Here is a 27,066-nt window from a genome sequence, read left to right as displayed (position 1 = left end):
AATCACTCCCAAAATCCACTGAAACTCAAGTAGGCCATTGAACAAAAATTAGGCTGTTATGGGGATAGTACCAGGGAATCTTATATTATTACATATGTTTTTCTGTCAATCATACATATTTATTTACAAGCAGTTTTCCCTGAAAGATACATATTGTGAAGGTTTTTCAAAATGATACTCACCTTGGCAGGATTTAATGAACTCTCTCTTCAAGGGTCTCTAGTGGACACTAGGTAATTTACACCTCTGCATGAGTTGAGTTCTGAACACATTCAAATATAATAATAAAAACTTGCCATAGTGAGGGGTAAACAAAATAGCTGTGTTGTACCTATTTCAATCATTAATTTCATCTCACTTTCATCGCAGTCAGGTATGTTGTCTTCTATTGAGTTCTTCTATATTAATATGCTCATTTTTGGTTTTAAAATATGCTTATGTATTTAAAAGTTTATGTTTGTAAGCTGGTTATAACAATAAGTGGCATGTTTATATAAAGCTTTAATCCAAAGAAACTGAGGGACACCTTCACCTGCAACTGTATAGACTACTAAGCAGATATACTTGTTTGGGGGGAAATTTGATGTATAGGTTTTATTGGTATAGCTTCTACTTAAGTTCTATCTTCTACATTAGGTGTTGAAAGGGCCAAGCTAGTATTACTTGATGGTTTGAGTGTGTGAAAGTAGGATCTCCAAGGGCCTATTGACTGTTTCAGTACCACTTGTGATGGCACATTTTTGAAGTTTTATTTAACATCACGTGCTGAATTCATAAAAATTAAACACCTTGATATTAACTGTCTTTCTGCATTTCAGTGTCCTCGTTACAAAATAGGACTTTCTACCCTAAATGGTAGTTGCAGCAATTAAATAGTATTGACGTGTGGGCACCTGATAGAGTCTAAACCCCTAAACGCCCTGCCATACGAAACACAGAGTCATTTTGGCAGGCAGTTCTGTGGGGCACGACAGGAGTTCGTCCCTGGAAAATCGTCTGAAGCAGGTCTGCCTCCCCGGAGGCAGATGGAGGCTGAGTGGGAGCCTGGAGAGAGGAGTCCAGGTGAGGCATGCTCCCAGCACAGCTGCATCCAGATGAGTGAGGAACTTTTGCCCTGTGTTTTTAAGGACTCAGCCCTAAGCAGCGCTCATACTCAAGGATGTCAGCTGCTCTTAGAGAAGACAGATGAAGCCATTGTAGGGTACAGCGGCAGTGTCCATTACAAAGGGCCGCCCTGCTCCTAAGAGAGCAGGAAAGTGACTCTTCTTCGTGAGGACAAGGTTCAGACCTCCCCAACAGAGCAGCCAGATCTTTGAGGAAATGAAACATGTTTTCCGAAGGAAGTGGTGAAGGTGAAATATTTTCCGATGACTCGATATATTCCATGATAAGTACAGTCACAGTGTAGCAGACATCTGCCGCGTATCTCTGGGTACCATCCACATCAGTGCTTTACATATATTCACTTATTCCCAGGTGGTGCTAGTGGTAAAGAACCCACCTACCAATGCAGGAGGTGCAGGAGACTTGGGTTGCATCCCTGGGTTGGGAAGATCCCCTGGAGGGGGGCATGGCAACCCACTCCAGCATTCTTGTCTAAAGAATTCCATGGACAGAGGAGCCTGGTGGGCCACAAAGAGTTGGACATGACCAAGCAACTTAGCACGCACACACACACGCCCTATTAGATGTTCACTAAGGTGATCCCCATTTTACATGAAGAAACCAAGGATCATGCAGGTCAGAAGTAATGTGTTCATGTTGGCCAAGCCAACATTTTAAAGCAGACATACTGGTTGTAATGAATGCACATATCACATCTGTACCTATATCTCTGAGACTAGTGAGGATAAGGAGGAGGCATCTGTGCTGACCTGAGAATTGTGTAATAAAAACACAGGAACATGATTATAAAACCACGAATTGGATGGCAGGTCAGTCCTAAGAAGTCACACCAGAAATTATGATGCAATAGCTTGTATCCGATCCAGATGTCTGATAGAACCCTTTTCCTGGAGTTTTCAGAAATCCTTCATATGATTTCAAGTGCAGCTACTTATTTTGACGTTAAAGGAGTTACATGGCAGGTTCCCGAACACCTGGAGGCACTATATGGATTTTTTTTTCCTAAAAAACTGTCCCTTGGGAGGAAATAGCTGACCTGAGATGCTGAGCTCTCTCTCACAAAGGATGTGTGTGTCTCATGGTGAAGGGGGACTTCAGCTGTTACAGCTGGACTGAGCTTTTTCGTCTCAGTCCTGACTTCAGCCTGCCTCACATCTCCATCCTTGCTTGGAAAACTTGACCTTTGTGAAATTCTCAGTGAGCAGCGGTGAGAGGATCCACTGGGGGTCGGTAGGATATGGTTTCAGCGGCCAAAAAGGGCTTGTGATTCAAAGACCTCCCTTCAAAGCGGTCAGTTGCCCACTCTGTGCTGATTCCAGGAAGAAGCAGCAGAAAGCATCTTTCTGGGTCAAGAATCACTGAGACCCTCGGCAAAAGTCTGCTTCCATTCAGACACAGAAGCTGAACTCTGAGCCTAACCTTGCTTGGTTTTCTGAGGTTTGTCTGTAGAATACGCTGGACTGTTGTCAGAATAAGATGGCTTCAGTTGCAGCCAGAAAGGAGCCTGCCTGTGAAAGAGAATTACAGTGTGCTTGGAGGGGCCGTGGAGGCTCCACCTCTGAGCCCTGCCTCCTCTTCAGATTACCCTGGAATCTGTGCCCCCTCTCCTGGGGATGGCTGCAGAGCCCAGGGCATCTCTCTCTTTAAGGCATTTTCCACGCTTGGCAGGCTGTCCAGACACACTCACCTGGAGTGGGTTAGCGTTCTGACCCAAATGAAATGCCCCTTGTCTCCCAGCTTCCAGCCAAATCATCTCCGGCTTTGGGATAGCTCCATCACTCCAGCCCAGCAGCCACGCACATCAGTCTTCTGGAAGCTCACACGGGTAAACTCTAATCACTGCTGCTGTTAAAAATCTGCCTCCTACGTCCCTGTCTGTGGGTGGTTCTCTCATGAAGGTGGCCAGGATGATCGGGGAGGAAGTGCTGCTAAATCTTCTTACTCCTTCTTCCCGGAGGACTGGGGCTTGCTTTTGGGGAATTTTTCAGTATGCCTTGAAACTTGAAGATTGTTAAGTGATTGCATGTGAACAGAAATTACTAGACAAACTTAAATATTAAAAATGTGATCTGTGTGGTGACCTACGTTAATGAGAGATTCATCATCTGGATATTAGATGTTAAAAACACGTCTTTCTTTAGAGACGCCTCCCATGGTTGTTAAAAATAGGTGTATGTTCTCTTAGAACTTGTCTTTACAAACACACACAGTGAATAACTGAGGTGGAACAAGTGATCAGTATTCAGTCAGGGAGGCTCAGTTCCCACGGGCAGCTTCACGGAGACCTTGGAAGCTAACAGTTCTGTTCTGGTTCTCCATCCCCTGGGAACAGACAGGAGCGGTGAGAGACAGGATGATGAATGCCCCGTCACCGTGTGCCAACTTCCACAAAATAAACACATCGAATGAAATCATGCCCTTTGAAGCAACATGGATTGACCCAGAGATGATCATACTAAGTGAAGTAAATCAGAAAGAGAAAGACAAATACCATATGATAGTACTTATATGTGGAATCTAAGAAGATGACACAATGACCTTATATTACAAAACAGAAACAGACCTACAGACATAGAAAACAAGCTTCTGGTTACCAAAAGGGAAAAGGGTGAGGGAGGGATAAATTAGGAGTTTGGAGTTAGCAGATGAAAAAGTGAAAGTGTTAATCTCTCAGTCCTGTCCAACTCTTCGCAGTCGTATGGACTGTAGCCTGCCCGGCTCCTCTGTCCATGAGATTCTCCAGGCAAGAATACTGGAGTGGGTAGCCATTCTGTTCTCCAGAGGATCTTCCAGACCCGGGGATCGAACCCCAGTCTCCTCCAAATTCTTTACCATCTGAGCCACCAAGGAAGCCCGTTATATATAAAACAAACAATAAAGTCCTACTGTATAGCATAGGGAATTATATTCAATATTTTGTAATAAACTATAATGAAAAAGAATACTGAAAAAAAAATGCACATATATCTGGATCACTTTGCTCTACATTTGAAACTAACATAGCATTGTAAATTAAGTATACTTCAATTAAAAATAAAAAATAAACTAACAAATCAATCAATATCTCTCTTAGGAGATATGAATTGCGTGTTTTAATTGAAAAAAAATGCAGTAACCCCAAGTGAACTTCCTTTCCTACACAAAATATAGGGAGATGGTAAACGTTTATTGTCCTTTTCTCATGAAAACGGCAGATTGGGAAGCAAGAGAAGACGTAACCATTGTGTGTGCCCACCCTGATTTTATTTGTAAAGTAGAAGGCTTAGACGTTGGCTGTTAACTTAGCAGGAGAGAAATCTGAAAATCAACTTATTTTTAGTTTCATCGTAAAAATAAACCTCCAGCCTTCCACCTGGAAATTTTTTCTCCTCCAGTTTCAAGGAAGAAAAGTGAAGTTCTGTTTCCCTTTCATTCTTGCGTCCCTTTCAGTGGTTACTGCCTTGCTAGGCATGCAAGTTGTCATAACCATGTAATGTAAACTTACATGAAGTGATGAACTATTCCTGCAGAAAGTGAGTGCGTTGTGTTGTCCTAATGAGAACTAATTTGTATGCTTTGGAAAGACTGAAAGGTGGAGGTTTGCTTTGAAAGCTAATTAGATAGTAGTAAAACAACTGAAAAACTGGTGGATTTAAAAAAAATCATGAAGGATTTACACCCAAATTGCCTTGCACTTTTTCTCTTTACCTTAGAAAAAAGTGACACTGGGCATTTTGTAACTTACAGTATGGACATCTTGTGGTGTCTGTGTGTGATGGAGAAGACGGAACTTCATCTTGGAGAGGAGTTCCTACCGGCAGAATCACGTTTAGTGAACAGATTTACATTTATATGTTCTCAAGTGAACAAAATATTTATGTATTGGATTTGATTCATTTTTTGATTAACTGACTTACTGCAGATCTCAGGAAAACCAGATGACAGGATTGTAACAGATTGCTAAAGTGAGTTTCATAATATAATTGAAACTGAATATTAAAATTATAATTCAGTCTTTGGGAGAACAATTAAATCTATAACACAGTCATTTAATGGAGGTTCCTTGATGTCAGTTTAAGGAATTTGTTGTTTAGTCACTAAGTCTTGTCTGACTCTTTGCAATCCGATGGACCGAAGCATGCCAGGCTCTCCTGTCCTTCACTGTCTCCCAGAGTTTGATCAAACCTATGTCCATTGAGTCAGTAATGCTATCTAACCATCTCGTCCTCCTCTGCCACCCCCTTCTCCTCCTGCCCTCAATCTTTCCCAGCATCAGGGTCTTTTCCAGTGAGTTGACTTCTTGCATCAAGTACCCAAAGTGTTGGAGCCTCAGTTTCAGCATCAGTCCTTCCAATGAATATTCAGGGTTGATTTCCTTTAGGTTTGACAGATTTGATCTCTTTACTGTCCAAGGGATTCTCAAGAGTCTTCTCTAAGGAATATCCCGTAATATATAAGTATATATATGTATATTCTTAAATAGGATATTTGTAGAGACTTGGCCCACATATGAGCTTTTTAGCTATAGTCATTTAATAAATATCACGCAGATGATATATGCTGCCTTGCTCTTGTGCGTTTGTCTAAATGAGCCTCTCGACCCAAATGCTCCTTGCCTCTTCGCTACATTTGAGTATTGAAGTGCTACATATCCTTTGAAAACCAGATCCAGTATCACCTCTACCTGCAGGCTCCTCTAGGTTCTCCATGTGATGCTGCAGCGGACCCGTGAAGCTTGTCTGTGGCTGGTACCTGAGGTTGTTACCTACTTTTTGCCTTAGTTGAGGTTGGTCCCAGTGCTGTGTTTTCCAGAAGTGTGTCACAGGTGATGCATCTGAGAACATACGTACACTTGGGTGTAGGTTTGTCTGCACACATGACCACATCTCCAGTTTTTCTGAGACACTATCTTTAGCGCTTTTACTTAACTCCCATTTAAGAGAAATACTGTGAAGAGCAGCGTGAACTTAGGTATCGGAAGAGACAGCAAATGATCAGAGCAAGCATGAACAGATCCAGCTCTTGAGAAAAAACGCATGAATAATATTCTGCCGCTGAAGTGATGCCTTGCATGTATAGAGCACTGTGTACTTTGGCAAAATGTTTTGCTTAAACTTCAAGAGCCTTTAGTGTTTGCCAGGATATTTTTAAATGCTTGTATGCATTTATCATCATTTTCTGGGAGTGAGGGGAGCTGTGAGGAAGGGTCGCTTTGATGATGTTAATAGAGGATTCTGGGCTAGGAAGTAGTGTTAGTAAAAATTACAATATGTATTGGAAGTGTGAAGATAGAAATAAGTGGTGCCTACTTGAAAAGCTGTAAAACTTAGAACCTACAAGGAATGAGGAAGCTCCTTTTAACTCTGAAATAGCATCTCCATATCTTTCGGAGTTTAATTTTCTCTGGTATTAGCCAATTCCGGGTAATGCGTTTTGTAGCTTTGCAGTTGTATTGATCTCACAACTCAATAGAGAAAATGGTTGTGTCTGCATTTATAGTGCTAGTGGGTGGGGCTGGTTTCTCCTTGATAGATGGGGGCCCCAAATTGTCAAGCTCTCTGTAAACACATTCTAAATCTCAAAGTATCTTTAAAAGTGTGCTTTCCCCCCCTTTTTATTTTAAGACAGGGTTTCGGTTGGGCGGGTATTTTGCTCTAAAGGAGCTCCTTAGGGAGTCTGCACCTGGTGTGGCCTGGCTGCCCAGCTGACACAGCCTGTGTTTGGTGGCCCTGCAAAGACTTCTTGACCCAAGTTGTGTAGAAAAAATGATTTCTGTGAACCTGAAGTCACAGCCCCAGAGGACTTCTAGTATAAAGAAAAGGCAGAGGTTGTCTGAGGTTTATGAAGCTTATTTAGGAGAAAAATGAGGTGTTAGACACAGCCACCAAATTTTCAGCATCGATTAATAGTGCTGAAACACTCAGGTCTTGGGTCCAAAATATAACCATTTCCAATTCACTGGTATTAAACATTCGGTTGCCAGCTTCTGCTTTCTTGATTGTTACTTTTCAGTGCACGTGTTTTTAGATACTCGGCTAAGAGTTTTGTTAAAATATCTTTTCTTGTTTAAATTCTCATGTCCTACAAATTCTGACTTTGCTTTAGAGATAGATACTTAGAGATCGCTTACTTTTTCTTATTTACCCTTATTTAAGAGTAGGGAGGTAATATATCTTTGATTTGATTACAGAAATCTGTAATATGTGTAATTTATTCCAAAGCAAAGATTGCTTTTTAAACTTCCGCTTGTTTGGGACCTAAAGCTGTACCTCTTGGTGGAGTTTCTGTCCATATTTCACATTGAAAACCATACTGGCATTTCAGAAATTAAGTACAAACTGTTCTTATAAAATGGCATGCAGCGTCTAATTTTGAAAATGTGGAAATATTTAAGTTACTGTCTTGATGAAGGCTACAGCTATTACAGCATTTTTCTTTTTTATAACTACAGAAGAAAGTCTGTTTATAGGAAGAGGCAAAAGAGCCAAAGCTCTGGTAGAGGCTCGACATTTGGGAGAAGTGGTAGGAAAAACAATAGAGCCAATACCACCGCCAAAGCCTCTGACGACCTCTAACCTACTTCCTGTCTCTGTGCATTTGCCTTTTCAGGATGCTTTATTATGTGGGTGGAATAATTCCACACATGGCATTTTGTGTCTGGCTTTTTTGGGTCAACATGAGGCTTTCAAGGGTTTGTCCATGTTGTAGCAGGTGTCAGGACTTCATTTCTTTCTGTGGCAAGTACTATACCATTGTATGGATAGATCACATTTTGTGTATCCACTTGTTAATTGATAGATGTTTGAAACGTTTCTATCTTTGGTCTATTATGAATAATACTCCTGTGGACTTTCATGTACAAGTTTTTTGTGCAGACATGTATTTTCAGTTCCTTTGGTGTGTACTAGGAAGGGAATTGTTGAATTGTGTATACAGTTGAGACAGAGAGAGGTAATAACTCTATGTTAACGTTTTGAGGAACGGCCAAATTGTTTTCCAAATTAGCTGCACCAGTTTTCATTCCCACCAGCAATATCCAGGGATTCCAGTGTCTCCATACCCTCACCAACACTTGTTACCACCCTCGTTTTTAGTTATGGCCATCCCAGTGGGTGTGCAGTGTATCAGTCTGGTTTTGATTTACATTTCCCTTCCCTGGTGGCTCAGATGGTAAAGAATCTGCCTGCAGTGTGAGAGACCAGGGTTCGATCCCTGGATCAGGAAGATCCCCTGAAGAAGGGACTGGCTACCCAGTCCATTATTCTTGCCTTGAAAATTCCATGCACAGAGGAGCCTGGCAAGCTACAGTCCATGGGGTTGCAAAGAGTCAAACATGACTGAGCGATAACACAGAAATGACCAATATCAAGTACCTTTTTGTGTGTTTGGTCATTTCTGTATCTTCTATGAAGCAGTGTCTGTTCAGATCCTTTGCCTATTTTTTCTTTGCCAGTTGGGTTGTCTTTTCTTATTGAGCTGTGAAGATTCTTACACACACACACACACACACAAATCCCTTATCAGACATATGGTTTGTGAATATTTCCTCCCATTCTGTGAGTTGTCTTTTCACCTTCTTCATGGTATCCTTTGAAGTATAAAAGTTTCTAATTTTCACAAAGCCCAATTTATCTTGTTCTTATTTGTCCCTCGTTTTTGGTGTCAGATATACACGCAACTAGAGCTTCCCTGATGGTTCAGATGATAAAGAATCTGCCTGCAATACACATACCTGGGTTCGATTCCTGGGTCACAAAGATGCCCTGGAGAAGGAGATGGCAACCCACTCCAGTATTCTTGCCTGGAAAATCCCATGGACAGAGGAGCCTGGCAGGCTGCAGTCCATGGGGGTCGCAGAGTCAAACACAACTGAGCGACTAACATTTTCACTTCAGTTCACAATGCTTCCCTTGTGGCTCAGCAGGTAAAGAATCTGTCTGCCATGCGGGAGACCTGGGTTCGATCCCTGGGTTGGGAACATCCCCTGGAGAAGGGAAAGGCTACCCACTCTAGTATTTCAGTCTGGAGAATTCCATGGACTACAGTCCATGGGGTCACAAAAAGTTGGACACGACTGAGTGACTTTCACTTTCACAATACAAGAAACCATTTCCTAACTCAGGGTCACAAAAATGGACTCATATTTTTTCCAGGTGTTCTATAGGTTTAGCTCTTATATTTAGGATCATTGTCCGCTTAGTTTTTTTTGTATATAGTTAGTTTTTGTATATAGGGTAAGGCAGGTGTCCAATTTCATTTTTTGCCTGTGAATATCCATTGGCACCATTTATTGAAAAGACTGTTCTTTGTCTCATTAAATTGTCTTGGGATGCTTGTTGAAAATCAGTTGACCACAAAATGAGAGGGTTGATTTCTGAGTTCTCAATTATGTTCTATTGATCTATATGTCTAACCTCAAAATCCTTAAAATAAATACCAATAGTGATACAGTTAACTTGGTCACATTACTTATTCCTTGTGGAAAAGAGAGGATGGAGAAATATCTGTAATCCTGTCACTGGGAATGTTTTGCCATATTTCCCTTGAGTAAGAGTTGGACCATTTAAGTCCTTTAATGTTGTTATTCTTACTGTTGTTTTTTTTTTAACTCAGTCTGCTTGCATTGCTCATTTGTCCTCCTGCACTCCGCAGAACACAGACGAAACATATGAAGCAGCAGGACCCCTAGGATCACTTCATACACACACACACACACGCAGGAAGGGGAAAGGGGTTGTTAAATTTCCTTTTAATATTCTTTTCTTTGTTGTTCCCTGACTCACTGAGTGCAGTATAGGGTCTCTGCACCAGCTGTGCACTCGAGTCTGTCTCTTAACACACTTTCAGAAATATTTTCACGAGAGCTTTGAATCACAAGTCACCTTAATTTCAGGGCAAGAAATAAGAGCATTCTGAACAACATATAAACCTTTTTTGAACTAAAGTTCAAGCTGATTTCTTGGCTCCCCAAAGACTTTTTAGACCTGAAATACCTACATAAAAGATATTTCTGCTTGAATTTAAAAAAACCTTCAGATACCTATACTTTACTGCACATGATTTAACTTTTAGGTACCTCCGTGACCTTACAAACAAAGAGATCTCTTGAGAACCAAACTGGGAATTCATATTTTCAGAGAACTGAGAGATTTTTCAAAAAGTTGAAAGCGAGCTAAGGAATTCACATCTCAGGAGGAAGGACTGTGTCCTTCTTAAGAGCCAGATGTGAAAAACACACGTAATATTTTAAAATGTATTGTTCTGGTGAATATTCACATGGCATATTTTAAATGATCTAACTTTGACAATGGCTTGGCTTGTATGTAAAGTACTGGCTTTAAATGATCAGAAAGGGAAAGACTGCTATTTGAAATTAAAATCTATGTTGTTTTGCCCTCTCAGACTTTACCTGTCCAAGAAAGGTGTTGATGCTTTCATCTCAAAACCTAGCCTTGCTGCTCTTCCCTTCCCCCTCCTCCTGCTCTTCCTTCCCCTCCTCTTGTGGTCCATTCTTGTCCACCTCTCTGCCTCTTCACACCACACTCCCAGTTACTTATTAACCTCCAGCAGAATTACCCTCTGTCCTGTAGTCTAAACAGACTAACCTCCTCTTCCTCTCTAACTGGGCTGATCCATCTCCCTTTGAAAGGTGATTGTTCTAGCCTCCAGCTCACAACACCCTGTTTATTTTCTTCACTGTCAGGACCCTCTGATTTGTATGTTTTCCCCTTTCTGCTGTGTTTCCCACTAGTCCACAGTTGCCATGGAGGCAAGGATCATTCTTTCCCCCTGAATCTCCAGCACCTGGAGGAGAGCCTAGTACATGGTTGGTGCTTCATAAATACATGCCCCACACATGATCACAGCACAGGCAGTGAGCTATAACCCAAAGTCAAACCCCTGGAGAGTCTGCAAGAACTAGCCTCTGTGCAGAGCCCTAACTGATGTATTGCTGTGGAGTGGACCGTCCATACCTCCCACTTCCTAGGGAGCCCACTTAGCCAACCTCCACCATTCAAATGCAGCAAAGTCGTTTCAGTTCTGTTTGGTTTTATTTTTTCCCTGGGCTTTGAACCCCAGAAAAGTCATTGTCGTGACAGCTTTCCTTCAGCTCTGAGGGTTTGTGATCTTCATTCAGTACCAACTGAATGAAGGACTGTTGTACTGAAGTAACATGGAAAAGGCAGGTTGTCTGAATGAGGCTTCATGTTGCTTCTGATTTTAGCTGTGCTTCTGGTCTCTGTGCTGATGAACTGACACAAGATTCTGCTTCTTTAGATGGCAAGTTAGAAGTTACAGAATGAATGAGAGCTCTGACTCTCCCTGTCCATCTTGGTAGGAGCTGCCGCCTGTCTTTCACGCCACAGCTGAAGCTGGGGCCTTGTTTTGGGTCCTGAGCAGCCTTTACTGTCCTTAATAGCATTTATCATATTCAAGATGACAATTAATCATCCATCCTGTTGTCATCTTAGCCCCAGCCTGAAAAAATCCTTGAGACCAGAGAACACATCTGTCTTTTTTCCTAAACTGCTCTGTCTCTAGAATACGTCCCTTTCCAACCTGAAAATGCTGACATCTGTGATGCATGGACCCATTTTCCAGCAGTAGTAATAATGTGACTTTGCTGTAATAGTAAATAAATGTCCAGAAAATTCAAATACAGGGTTGTGAATGGCTCAGTGAGAATGGCTCAGGTATTGAGACAGAGGGGCATGAAGAGAGAGAACAGGAGAATCCAGTTTGAGCTTTCAGCTGCAGAATTGCAGGCAGGTAGCTTGTTTTCTGGGTTGGCAACTTGAACTTTTTAACAATTATTAATGTTATTATGGTGTATTAACTTATACTCCCAAATTATTGATGATCTTTTCCAACTTCTTAGAAATATTCAAGAATAGGATTATGATCATCTTTACATTTTATTCATCATTTTGTTTTCAGTTTGCCCTATAAATTTTGTTGGAGTTAAGGATTTTAAGGGATGAACAATAGAGTTACACAAAATGTTTGTGTTTTGCTTCTGCTAAGAGAAAAGAAATACCCACAACTGTATTAAAAGACTCTCCTGTCTTAATTAAGGGGTAGCTATTTTCCTGGGTTATTTCCCCCTCTTAATTATATAAGCTGTGCTGAGTGAGATGTAATAACGTGATTTTAAATTGATAATTAATGTTTGGAAGGCACTTGGCAAAGAAATAACCAGCACCATCAATGGCATAACCTTGGCAGTAGAAAAAAAAATGCCTAAAGTCCAAATGTCAATACAGAAATAAAATTTATACCAGGTTGTCAATAATTTGAGAATTAATGTTTCTGGGAAGTAAAATTACATTAAATTTTCTAATCAAAATAAAGCATACAGTTTACTTAAAAGTTTAAGTCATAGTACCTGTAGGCATAGGGTGTCTATATATGTATATACTTAGATACACTGAGAGTGTGTATGTATTTACATTCCATTAAAAATCATAATCTTTGCCACTACTTTTATTTCTCCTCTAGTCATAACTCCAAGAGAAAAACCCCGTTAGACGTTTCTCCTGGAAACTATCTTTGTATCTCTGATTAATGTGCTTGCGCTCTGTGTCGGTTTGTCTGTTTCGCACCTCGCCTCTGACTTCCCATTTTGGTGGGTGAGGAATTCCCTCCCCCACAGCCCTGCCCTATTCCCCCTCCTCACTTCTAGGGCAGTTACATCCATCATGTTGTAAATGCATGGATCCATGTTAACCTCTTTAAAATGATGTAAATCATGTTTGCTCCGGAGCCAAGAAATGTGTTAGGATTATTTTTCCTTTCTTGCTCAGGTTTCAGTTTTTCCTGTAGTTTCTGGAAGCTGTTCTTTTTTGCCTCTTAACGGAATTCTGCATACTTTTGATGCTCCACAAAATACTCTCCATGTGCTCCATCCAGTCGTTTGTTTTCTTGCTTCTGCTGTCCTGTCCATCCTCCTTCCCTTCTGAAGCTCTCGTCCTCCAGGCTCCATCTAGATGGTCTGTTCCTTCTGCTGTGGATATTTGTCTCCTGGACCCCTTGTCATCTTTATTCTCAAATTCTTCAATCATGTTTCTGATGCATAAACATCAGTAGATTCTTAACAAGTGTTACTTGGGTAGTGTATTTCTGAGACATTAGATAACCAGAAATATCTTTATTTTCTGACGGTAATTGGTTGGTAGATTGGCTAGGTATAAAATCATAGGCTGAAATTCTTTTCCTCTCAGAATTCTATATGTCCTTTACCTTTCTTCTGAGAGAAACTCAATGCAGTTCTGATTCCCAATCCTTTGTACTTAGACTCTAGGATATTTTTCTGTCTTCTCATTATGTTTTGTGTTCTGAAATTTGCAGATATGGGAAGGGGGGAGGATCATCTTTCCTTTATGTGCCTTTTCAACCTAGAGACTGGTTTTCTTTAGTCTGGAAAATTTTTTTTCATTATTTTTTGTTATTATTATCTTTTTTTTTAGTAATATCCTCCTCAACTTTCTGCATTTTGTCTTCTACAGCTTAGTCATATATCGAAACTTGGGGTTTATCTCCCAAGTAGATTGTATCTTCTTTGATTTTATTCTATCTTTTTTTTGCCCTCTTGGAGATTCCTTGTCTTATCTGCTAGCCCTGTGATTGAGGTTTTTTTAGATGTTGATCTTTTTATTTCTTTTTACTTTATAAGTGCTTTATTTATTTTCCTCCCTATCTTTATAGTAACATCCCTGACCTTAGCTTATGGGTGAAATATCTTCTCATATGTCTTTGAAGATGTGAAATAAAATTTATTTGAAGTTTTGTTTTGTTCCCATATTTCCCTTCATTTTATGTGGGTTTCTTTTTCTGTTTTTGAAAGCTCTTCTCAGAAGCTCCAGTGTGTGGTTTTAGACTTTCTTTAATCAGCCCTTTTATTTCTTATTTACATATTTTATTTTAACATTCACCTAATACGGTAAACACTGAATAAGCTAAACATTTCAGACAATCATAAAATTAATGTATGCTTATAGTAATTTGACCCTTGGATCAAAGGTGACAGCATTTTCTGTTTATCACATTTATTCTCGTCTCCTGAAAGAATGTCTCAATAAGTTATGGAAATAATGGATAACAAACTTCTTAGCAAATCTAGTTAATGACAAGCATTATGCCTATTCCTTTGCATTCCGAGAGTTTTCTTTCATGGAAATACAAAAAATGCATCATTATTATTGCATACGTGCATATATCCTTGGATAGCTATCAAGTGGTCTTTCTCAGGAATGAATTCTGGAATTTTCCCCAGATGTTAATAATTAATTGAGTTATATATTAGATTCAAGTTAAATTCTGTATTAGCTTATTTAGTGTAAGTCTAAGACTGACAAGAATCTGCAACAAGAAAAGCTATTTTGAGAATTTAACTCCCCATAAAATACATACCAGGCTGTAATTAGTGCCTTCAGCATTTGCTGATACTCTGTCTATATTAGTGTTTATATTAGCCTGTCTATATTAGCCTTTTAGAAAGATTGAAAAATGTTTCTGCTGGTTGTTAAACTGTTATTCTGAGCCTATGCTTAAAATAGCTTCCCAGGTGACACAATGGTAAAAAATCTGCCTGCCAATACAGGAGATATGGGTTCAATCCCTGTATCAGGATTCCCCCTGGAGGAGGAAATGGCAACCCATTCCAGTATTCTTGCCTGGAAAATTCTATGGACAAAAGGAGCCTGGAGGGCTATAGGATTGCAATCCATTGGATTGCAAAGTAGTTGGACATGACTGACCACACATACACACATGCTTAAAATGGACAAGTTGCTGTATTAGTGCCCCTGAATTATTTAAAATTATGTTCTAAATATGAATCATGTTGCAATTAAATAAAAGACAATAAAATGCCATCATAGTAGCTCAATTGCTATGAATTTATTGAGGAGATATAGGGCAAAGAAAAGGGAGAAGAAAAAGGGAAAAGTACTCAGGAAGGTTTTCCGTGCTCATTCACCAGCATCACTCTGCCCTGTACTGATAACTTGGTGAGGCCTGGGGCAAATGTGTGGTGTTGATTGAGAGAGGGGATGCGCCTGATGATATTTCCCATATTAATTCACTCAGAGATCCTGAGATTAAACCTACTGAAGCAGCTCCCAATGTGGGACCTTTGGGGAAACTGCCACTTGTAAGGGTCCCATAGTCGGGAACTTTGAACATCACAGTTGGTACAGAGGGCAGGGTAGGAGTGCTTTTACAAAGCATGATTTTAGCTTTTGTCTCATGTAGTTTCTCATCTGATGGGACAAACAAAGATGTTGGGCTAACTTGACCTCGTCTATAATGTTTTCCCCTATAGCTTCCCACCCTTCCCCCCACAACCCCAGAGCGATTGTTCTGGGCCAGACTGTGTGCCTTGTTCTGGCCAGTCTTATATAAGTAAATGCCTCTGGGTGGACTTCCAGAAGTGCCTGGCCCATGAGCAAATATTTACTCAGCAGTGAAATAAATGAGCTATAAACTTTAAGTGCCATTTATAAAATTTAATGCAAAGTGCCTTTGCTTTGCTTCTGTGTTTGACCCTTGACCTATAACTGTTGCTGACACCCAGAGGCCCATCCGTGGGTTTCCTTCTAACCCAGGGTCCCTGACTGGATGTCTTCTACTCCTGTTGATATGATTATTACCTATTTATTAATATTGAAAACATTTTCCTTATTTATATTCTCCCCTGAGCATCAGCCTTGCACTATGGATTTCTCCCTGGGGAGCCAAGCCCACAGGTTCTGCACATTTAACACACCCCCAAAACGAACTTGTCTTCTGCCCCTCACCTCCAAGCTCCACCTCTGGTTGTGGTCATTACTAACCATTAGGGAAATGCAAACCAAAACCACTATGAAATACCAATTCACACAACTCACACCCATTAAGATGGCTACTATTTAAAACACATATACACACAGAAAATAACAAGTGTTGGTGCAGATATAGAGAATTTAGAACTCTTGTGCCTTGCTGGTGGGAAAGTTAAATGGTGTGGCCACTGTGGAAGACAGTATAGAACTTCCTCAGAAAGTTGAACATAGCATTACCATACAATCCAGCAATTCCACTTTTGGATATATGCTCAAAAGAATCAAACACAAAAACCTGAATAGATACTTGGACATCAGGGTTCATAGGAACATTATTCACAGTATCCAAAAAGTGGAAGCAACCTAAGGGTCCATCTGTGGATGAAGAAATGAGCAAAACGTGGTCTATGTATACAATCAAATATTATTCAGTCTAAAAAAGGACTGAAATTCTGATAATTGCTACATTGTAGATAAACCTTGAAACTATTATGCTTAAAGGCATAAGGCAGACACAAAAGGACAAATATTGCATGATTCCACTTATATGAAGCCACACACACACACACACACACACACACACATACAGTAGCTTCAGTCGTGTCCGACTCTCTGTGACCCCCATGGACTGTAGCCCACCAGGCTCCTCTGTCCATGGGAATTCCCAGGCAAGAACATTGGAGTGGTTTGCCATTTCCTTCTCCAATATGAAGCCGCAGGAGTAGTTATTTCACAGAGACAGAATGCAGAAGAATGGTTACAAAGGGCTGGAGGGAGGAGGAAATGGGCAGGTATTGGTTATGGGAACTGTTTCAGTTTGGAACAATGAGAGAGTTCTGGAGATGGATGGTGGTGATGGTTTTACAACAATGCCAATGTACTTAATGCCACTGAATTGCACACTTAAAATGGTTAAAATGGTAAATTTTATGTTATGTGTATTTTGCCACAGTAAGATAAATAAGTGTATATTGAGAGAGTTGGAGGCTTGTATATGCATATTTCTCTAGGGCATTTCTCTAAGGCGCTGTGTGCAGCGCTTTTCACCTTCTTGAAGAACAGCTGTCTAATGTCCTTCAGAGTCTGAAGCCAGCCCTCTCCTCTCACTTCATTTCCCTTGTTCTAGCCACCTGGAAATTCACATCTGCTAAAATTACATTCAAGTCTTTCCTCTGCCTTTAATGTCCCTCTGCCCCTGTGAGTTGATGATGGAATCTGATACTTCAAGACCCAGCCAAGTGCCTGCCACCTTTGGAAAAGCTGCAGTGACTCCTGTAGACAGAATCCATTTACCAAAGAACTCTTCCATCCTTCTGATCCATCCCAAACTTGTCCTCAACCAGAGTGAGGTCTTTAAGGGCAAGGACATGTCTGCCTCACCTTTGTACCAGCTACACATAGCACAGAACATAATTTGAAGCAGGGTCTTAGGAAATAGTTCAATAACTGAATTTTTAAAAATGCATAGTATTTTTCTAATCCTTCTCAGAGGGTAGATAGTCCTTTGCCCCCACTTTCCAGAACAAGTAGATAAGGAAAAGAAATGTCACACCTCGCCCAGGTTGCAGGTGTCAGATGACCTGTGGAGGTGGAGGGACAGCATCAGTGTTCTCTTGCCTTCTTCCAGTCCCTGCATGTGGAGCCAGGCCTTAAATCTTACTGTTCATATGTTAGGAGCACTCCTTTATTGGTTATAAAACACATGATCCCAAATATTTGCCATAGGTCCTATCCATAAGTGGAATGATCTTATTCATATTTCTGCTACCCTTTCTGCAATAAACCCCCTGCCACTGTTCCAGCATCAGTTATCCCAGACGAAAGGCTCATTATTTCATTACTAGCCTCCAGGGCTGTTTGGTCTTGTAACACTGGAGCACAGGATTTGGGCTGAGAGTCTAAGCCTTGAACTATTAAAAAATGTAAGTAGTCCTTGACACAATTTGGAGCGATTACTTTCTATTGTGCCAAGAATTCCTTATTAAAAATCAATTTAATTGTGCATACTCCATCTGGTTGGTATTATGGTCTTTATGGGAAGGAAACACGTTTCTGTATTTACCTGATGGTCCGTAGGACAAGCACGTCACTTTGCAGAAAAGGAGGCATTTGGTAGCTCTGAAAAATTAAGGAGACTTTGAGGTTGTTTACCAGATTTCACTTCACTAACTTTTAGGTCTTTTGAGCTATAAGGCTCAACATCTTCCATCATTTAGGATTTTAATGGATAAGAAAATGTTTAAACTAAAGCAAGAAAATTGCTATGTGCAGATCATATGCTGCATTTATTTGCATGTAACAAGTTCTTTTTTATGCTGTTGACATTCTAATCTCTTTAAACATAACTTAAATGGTCACATTAGTATTAATTTATGTTGCTTTATATTAAAAAATTTTGGATAATGAAAGGTGAGAGGCTTACTCTTGTCTGCTGGATTGGTTTCAACCATATTAGTGAATAGACTGTAATATTTCAGCTTAAAATACTGGAGGAAAATGTTTTTAGAACCAGAGTGGTTGGATTTTGTTTTGTGGCATGTTTTTCAAAGCAGTTACTATCTTAATTTAACAAGAAGACTTACCTTCTTTCCATGTTATTAGAGGCTGAAGACTGAGATCATTCTGTTAATAAGTTTTTTGAACTTCTTACATGCTTAATAGTTGTGAAGTATTTTGTTCCTGTCTCAATCTTAAACCGTCAACAGCATGGTTAGTTGCCATAAATATTGATTTGATTCTGAATCACCTTAACATCAATATTTAAAAAAAAAAATCACTGAGTTGTTATGCAGGGTCTACTGTTAATAACTACAGCAGTCTATCAGACACCTATTTGGTAGCAGTCATAATATCGCAAATTGTCTCTGTGCCCTGATTTTGTCACTTGTGAAATGCAGACCATGCCTTCGTTGGGACTGCTAGGAGGTTTAAATGAGTTACTCCACTTAGAGTGCTCAAAGATTCTGTGCAGAGTAAGCATCAAATACACATTAGCTTTTATCGTCATTGTCGGAAACGACAATGACAGTTCTGCAGTGGGTGGTTTTCTTTCCATTTATTTCGTAAAAACAAGAAGCTCGAGGTGAATTAAAGAAGCTTCCCCGATCACAGAAATTCAGTGGGTGGGATTGATACCCTCTCTGGCTGCATGCGTCTCTCAGATGGTGGGACAGACAGGTAACAAGGCGACAGAAAGTACAGGAGATAAATGAACGTGGTGAAGTGACAGAGAGTGACAGGGTGTTTTCTTCTATGAAATTCTTGAAAGGGATGCTTATTTGTTGTATGGTAGCAATGTGTACAGAAAAATAACTCCCTCCTCATCCACCTCTATTTCTGCACTAATAGTCACTTCCATGCTTTTCTCTGCATTCATAGAAATACATAAACATGCAGCATTTTTGTTGTGGTTTTACAAGAGGTGGATTCTATACACATCACTGTGTAACTTTCTTGTGTTGGTTTGCCTTGAAAAAAAATCGCCAGAAGTTTTGTAAGCATGTGGTGTTTGCTGTTAGCATTGGGCCTGTCCAGGACTGGCCCAGAAAGAAAAAAACCCCTAGTTTTCAGAGATGAAGCCAGCCTGTGTATTACCGTAATCTTCATTTAATTCTGGCCACTTAGTCCCATCTTTATTGGAAGTTTCTAGGGTGTTTTGCTGCTACTTGTTTATACTAAGATTTTTTTTTTTAAATGTGGATCATTTTTAAAGTCTTTATTGAGTTTGTTACAATATTGCTTCCTTTTTATGTTTTTGCCACAAGGCACGTGTGATTTTAGCTCCCCAACCAGGGATCGAACCTGCACGCCCCGTATTGGAAGGTATAGGCTTAACCACTGGACCACCAGGGAAGTCCCCCTACCTGGTGCTTTTTTTTTTTTAACTGTTCTATTATTTTTATTTCTGATAACTCTTAACTCTATCATAGCACCCCTGAATTATTTTCCCTTGATTTCCTAACTACCTACCTACAGACTTTCCTGTTCATTTTGTCTTTTCTTTGGTCAGTTCCATGCTGATTCTCTGGTACACATTCCTTCATTCATGTACATACAGATTTTACATTTAGACTTGCTGCATTCACCCCCTAATAAAGAACTTCAAGGGATCTGTTTTTCCACTGTTAACAGTACTGCAAAAGAAGACATATTTTAACATACAGGTGCTTTTATTTATGAGAAATGAACTTCTAAAAATAGAATTTCTAGGTGAGGTGTGTGCTTCTTTTTTTACCCTGATACATATTGCCAGATCAAATTCCAAGAAGACTGGAGTGCTTTGACTTTGATCGGCTCAGACCCATCTGCGCATCAGTAGATCACAGTGTTGCTGCCACTTTAGTGAGGAACTGTGGCTGATTTATTAAACTACTCTCTGGAGGGTACTTTTCCACTTCAGCCCTCTACCGTGGGTCTGGGAAGAGCAGAGTAAACTGAGGAGCAGGTCTGCCCATTCCCGGACGAAGCCATCACCCAAGCATGTGGGCTGGGGGCTCAGACTCTGAGCGGCAGCAGGGCTAACTGCCGAGGTGGTACAGTGGCGGCCGGGACCCTAGACAGGAGTCTGCAGTCAGCCAGGATGGTTACTGCATTCTTGGCAGAAGGGCAGCAGTTAAAGCAAGAAAGGATCATTTTCCAAGAAGGAAAAGCCATTTAATAAGTTTGGGTCAGTTTGCTCCTAACAGCGGTGCATTTGAGCAGGAGAAACCCCAGGAGCTTGGCAAACCATGTTGCTGGCCAGTCTTCCCACCAGTTCACAAGTCTGAGGCTCTCTGGGCAAAGCCTGGCTCTCTGCTTTGACTGCAGCCATTTAATATCATTCCTAGTTAACAGCAGAGTGAAGGCAGAGGAATCTTTGCCCCTTAGTACAGAAGAGTAAGATTTAATGACTGTAGCAAGCCATGGTCCAAGTAACCCCACCGCAGAGGGGCAGGCAGTCTGTCTGCTTTGCAGGCTGTGTGCCTGGGTGTGCGACTTGGAGCCCTGGTGCTCCAAAATTGACATTGATGTTTACGAATTGGGCAGTGCTTTCTCTTTTAGTAGATGAATTAGCATTTGTATATGACTAACCAGTGTGAAAGTCTGATTTTACAGTGTGTCAGGGAGTCGTCGTGTACCTGTCTCGTGGATAAATAAAGTAAAAACTCAGTACGTTTATATAAATATTTTAAAATACAGTGTGTTCTACTTTTTCCATTTCACCTAGGGAGATCTTGCCAAAATAAAATCAAGTTTGAGTGTTTACAGCGTAAGAGAAAATCAGCTCATGGATTTTGAATTTAGGAGATGAATTGTGTTTATTTTTGTTTTAATTTTTTTCCTTTCCCAAATAAATATTTCTAATGAAATCAACAGATCTGATCATCTAATGATGGATTATTTGAATGAAGATGGAAACTAAATTGGAAATGTTGAAAATGAGCTGGCTTATACTTTTCAAAAAGCTGCAGCACCTGCAATTGATAAAAATTAGTACAAACATATCGAAAATCTTGGAAGAAACATGTGGCTCAGCCAGAGCCAACTTGGACAGAATCATAACACTGGCTGCTTAGAGGAAATATCTCAACATTCAGCTAATCAGGGATGTTAATCTGAAGTGAAGATTGAAAATTGTGACTTGGTTAGGATCGCTCAGGGCGAAGGCTAATGCTGAGAAAGACATGCTTGATTTATTAGGATTTTTTTTTTCTCTTACTGTGAATTTCAACAACTAGAATGTCACAGTTACAAGAAATTCACTCAGTCTTTAAAGTGATATCTCAGTGATAATTTATCAAGATATATTCTAGTTTAGGGATGTAATTTTGTCCAGTTTTTCAGTCACATCCATTGCTTCCACAGTCTCTAAGGTGTAGGGCCTGTGGTTCTATGTACGAGGTCAGCCCAGAGGGGAGTTACTCAAAAAGAAGCAAAGTTTTCTGAACCCCCACCTTGTACACACACACATACAAGCATGACTTCCTGCAGTCTGTCATATGGCATTATTTTGCTTATAACAAACATGTTACAGTATTATTTCAAAGCTTTATCATGTTGACCTCATGAACCTATTTCTTTCATCCAGGCTTTCTTCGTAGTAGCACTGTTGACACCTTGGACTAGACAGTTCCTTGCTGTAGGGAGCTTTCCAGGTCATCCTATGATATTTAGCAGAATCTTTGGCCTCTACCCACCAGATGCCAATAACACACTCAGATGGTTTCCAGGCATGGTCAAGTGTCTCAGAGGCAAAATCAACCCTAGTTGAGAATAACTGCTTGAAGCAGTTATCTAAATAAAACATGGACATGTTTAAAAAGTTCACAGAGGTATGAGTGAGTCTACATACTACCCCCTAGAGACCACTTCTGCTACATCAAGATAATGAATATTAACAATTTCTTAAGGGTCTTCCAGAAATTTGCCTTGCATGCAGGAGTGTATACATCTACTCCATGTAACCATGGCCATTCAATATGTACCCTGGTATTTTTCATGTAACACTGTATCAAGGAGAGTTTAGCATTACCATGTGCACAGACCTATATTGCTTTTTTTAATGTCTGCCTAGTATTTCATTGTTCTAGATGAATTATATCCATTTAACGAGCCTCCAGTGTACATGGGGGATCCTAGTTTCTTATCCTTCTAAATAATGCCATGTTAACCCCCTAGTATTAATATTTTATGTTGGATGCTATATGATTATAGCTATAAGATACAGATTATGTTCCTAGAAGTGAAATTGCTAGATCAAGGGAAAAATATATTAAACATATTTGTGGACAGTGCTGTATTGCTACCTGGGTATGAAAGTGGCTGTTTTTTCAGGCTGTCAAACTTTTAAATCTTTGACCATTTGTTGGGTGAAAAATGATATCCCTTTGTGTGTGTATTTCACAAAAAATGAGATTTCCTACATTTGTAAGTGGTTTTGTGTCCTGTGATCACACTGCAATTGTATTCTTTGCCTGTTTTCCTAACAGCTTGTTGGGCATTTTCTTTGTTATTTGAGGAACTCTTTATAGAGTAAGGAAATTAGATCTTCATAGATGTTACAAATACATATTTATATATACCGTTTATTTATCTTCTTTCAACTTTATTAATATTTGTCTCTATAGAAATGTTTCAAATGTATTTCTCTTTTTGTATGATTTCTGAATTTAATGTCATATAGAGAGTCAATTTCACATACAAAAAAATAATTTTTTTCCTGTTGTCTCCTAAGGCTTTGCATTGGGTATCATGGTTAAGTATTCAAGCCATCTGTAATTAGTTTCAGTATATGGAGTGAGACCAAAACAACCTAAAACTTTCCCCAAATACTGTGGTAACATTATATATTAATGGGCATTTCAACAGAGTGAGATAAAGGTGGCTTATGAACCAAATGCTGTTGACATAATTGCCTTCTGTCTGGGTTCAAAGTAATAAAGCTGGATTCACCTTTGGCATTCATAGGAACCAGTGGAAGGCCATTACATCTCTGTAAGGAAGGACAGTGACCTCAAGATGGCAGGAGAGGGCCTCGTCCATTGTAGGACTTTGTAAGTTAGGGTTATGAATTCAATCTCATTTGAATAGTGTTTCTTTTTCACATTTCTCTTGTACTTAGCATATATTTGGGGTTTCATATTTTTAATCCATTCAACATTTTTCAGTGTATTATTAATGTAACAGACATATTTGGTATTACTTCTGTCATCATATTTTATGTTATGTTTTCAGCTCTTGCTGTTTCCTTGGTTTCTTCCTTTTGCTGAAATTCTCCTCAAGCTTTATTTCCCTACGGGCTTGTGAACACTCACTGCTGACTTCTGGTATCGTCTACTGTGCTGGAGAAACGTGACACCAACTTGACTTTTCACCTTGTAGGCTAATTGGTTTTCCTGGTTGAATATATTAAAGAGCTGATACTACAAAATTTCAAAAGTCATTAACTGATACATCAGGGTACGCATGGCTTTTGATCTTTTTGTAGCTGATCTTTTTGTTTTGTTTTCTGGGGACAAGGGGTGTCTTCTGTGTTTATTGGCTGAGTAAGGTTTTAGACTATTTCAGGAATTTTTCTTCTATTATATCTTTGAACATTTGTTTCTAGTCTACATTTTTTTTAAAGGTACACCTTTTCGGACTTTTGTTGTTATATTTGAAAGGCTGTCAGTTTCTCTTAAATTCAGTGTTAACTTTTGCCCTTTGCCTAGCATTTTTCTACTCAAGCCTGTACTACCCAACCCAGACTAGTTTCAGCAGTGTCCATCCTGGGTCTTGTTTCCCTTTGTGTGTGTGCTCCGATGCTCAGTTGTGTCCAACTCTTTGTGACCCCATGGACTGTAGCCCACCAGGCTCCTCTGTCCATGGAATTCTTCAGGCAAGAATACTGGAGTGGATTGCCATTTCCTTCTCCAGGGTATCTTCCCAACCCAGGGATTGAACCCGCATCTCTTGCATTTCTGGCAATGGCAGACAGATTCTTTACCACCAGTGCCATGTGGGAAGCCCATTTTTATTTCGTTTATGTGTCCTTAATCTGTCCCATCAGCCTCTTATTATTTGTTTCCCTCTTTGATATCTTACACGTCTTGTTTCAGCTTGTTTCGGTGAAAGGTCACATCTTCTTTAGCTCTTTTAGGCTTGTCGAGAGCATTCAAAATATTTTTCTGTGCTTTGAACTGGTTCTTTCTATGGAGATTGTTTCATAGTGGACCATTTATTTATGTCATATTATTTTGTTTATTTTTTATTATTTTGTAATGACGCCTAGGGGAGGGCAAAAAAGTTGACTTAAAGCTCAACAGTCAGAAAACTAAGATCATGGCATCCGGTCCCATCACTTTATGGCAAATAGATGGGGAAACAGTGGAAACAGTGGCTAACTTTATTTTTCTGGGCTCCAAAATCACTGCAGATGGTGACTGCAGCCATGAAATTAAAAGACGCTTACTCCTTGGAAGGAAACGCTTACTCCTTGGAAGGAAAGTTATGACCAACCTAGACAGCATATTAAAAAGCAGAGACATTACTTTGCCAACAAAGGTCTGTCTAGTGAAGGCTATGGTTTTTCCAGTGGTCATGTACGGATGTGAGAGTTGGACTACAAAGAAAGCTGAGCGCCGAAGAATTGATGCTTTTGAACTGTGGTGTTGGAGAAGACTCTTGAGAGTCCCTTGGACTGCAAGGAGATCCAGCCAGTCCATCCTAAAAGAGATCAGTCCTGGGTGTTCATTGGAAGGATATTGAAGCTGAAACTCCAATACTTTGGCCACCTGATGCGAAGAGCCTACTCATTGGAAAAGACCCTGATGCTGGGAAAGATTGAGGGCAGGAGGAGAAGGGGGCGACAGAGGATGAGATGGCTGGATGGCATCACCGACTCGATGGACATGGGTGTGGGTGGACTCTGGGAGTTGGTGATGGACAGGGAGGCCTGGTGTGCTGCAATTCATGGGGTCGCAAAGAGTCGGACACGACTGAGTAACTGAACTGAACTAGGGGAGGGGACTTCAGAGGTTTTCAGAACACTTTCTCATTAATGTTTTGTCTCTTCCACATGGGTCACCTGTCCCTTTGCAGTCGTGACCACCTCCCTCACCACCATTTGTTCTCTGCAGGTGAGTTGGAGGCCTCTACACCTCATGGTGAATTTCTGTGTGTTACAGCTTTCCTGTTAGGTGAATTTGCATTTATTTCTTTTTGGTTTACCTCGATTAGCATCTGCCAAATTGATTACCCTTTGCTCCCTACTGGGCCCTGCCATTCTCTTCCTCCATCACTTATGAGGAGGGGAGGCATATATGTGTATATTGCCCTTGAACTCAGTGTGCCTGCTATGTTGAATCAGTCTCAGGACATCAGTAAGGACTCACCCCTACATCAATCTTACCCTCTAAATAAGAGCGGATTCTGCTTTTTCTGGGCTTGTTTCACTTCTTTCTTGGAAACCTTTTTACTCTGAAGGGTTTTTAATGTGTTTTTTTTTTTTTTCTGTTTTCTTTTAATTAATTAATTAACTAGGCTGTGTCAGGTCTTAGTTGTGGCACCACCAGATTCTCTAGTTGGGGCTCACAGGCTCAGTAGTTGCAGTGTACAAGTTTAGTTTCTACGCAGCATGTGGGAATCTTAGTTCCCCAACCAGGGATCAAACCAAGGTTCGTTGCATTGCAAGACAGATTCTTACCCACTGGACCACTGGGGAAGTCCTGTCTCTGAAGGTTTTGTCTGCTATTGACGTTCTCATCTTATTGATCAGTTTCTATTCTACATCATTTGTAGTTTTAACTAAGGCTATCTCATAGTTTCATTGAAAATAGCTATTTCTTTTTTGTTTTCAATTATTTTTGCTGCTGTCAGTTGCTATTAGGGAGGGGAGGGCAGTAGAAATATTACTACTCTACCTTCAACAAAAACCAATAAGTTAACTAAAATAAGCAATAAAATAGTTCTGTTTGCTAGGTATTTATCAATGTTCACTCAGCTGTTTGAGAAAAGGACAAAGAAAAGTATAACACAATCTTGGTAAAATTAGGTTAAGACCCTTAAAACACTTTATAATTGTGTTTGTATCTTGTATGGATCTGGCCTCTCATTGCACTAAAAGTTTGGTTGAAGTACTGATTGCTGAGGCCTCACATGGTTGGGAGGCCACATGAATAAAACTGTTGTTTTAGGGGTGGCTAATCTTTAAATTGGGTTTCCCAGGTGGCTCAGTGGAAAAGAATCCACCTGCCAAGGCAGGAGCTGCTAGAGATGTGGGTTCAATCCCTGGACCGGGAAGATCTCCTGGAGGAGGAAATGGCAACCCCTTTCAATATTCATGCCTGGAAAATTCCGTGGACAGAGGAGTCTGGTGGGCTACAGTACATGGGACCACAAAGAGTCAGACATGACTGAGCACACAAGTACTTTATGAGCTAAGAACACATGTGACCAACAGTGGAGTGTCTGGGATTTTTTTGTTTTTGTTTTTTTACTTTTATCTATTTGAAAGTCCTACAAAGATATGTCATATTTATCAAGTCAATTTTATAGGAAAAAGGACATGAAGTAAAGATCCTTCCCATATTGAGAAAGTGCTGACACAAAACATTAGATATAAATTAAACATAAATTACTTTTCTATAAATATGTGCATGCTACCTCTTAAAATCAATGAATG

General features: G+C 40.1%; 1 protein-coding gene across 9 annotated transcripts in view; it reads left to right on the top strand.

The window, feature by feature from the left end:
- The window catches only part of LOC145530151 (phospholipid-transporting ATPase IB), a 452,251-nt gene that overhangs the window by 277,696 nt on the left and 147,489 nt on the right, over nt 1-27,066 (top strand). The gene's annotated exons all lie outside the window — the stretch shown is intronic.

Source organism: Giraffa tippelskirchi, chromosome 12, assembly GCF_054371585.1.
Source record: "Giraffa tippelskirchi isolate mGirTip1 chromosome 12, T2T-mGirTip1v1.2.pri, whole genome shotgun sequence".
In the NCBI taxonomy this organism is placed as follows: Eukaryota; Metazoa; Chordata; class Mammalia; order Artiodactyla; family Giraffidae; genus Giraffa; species Giraffa tippelskirchi.
Note: the sequence above shows the minus strand (reverse complement) of the source record. Positions and strands in the feature narration are given on the sequence as shown.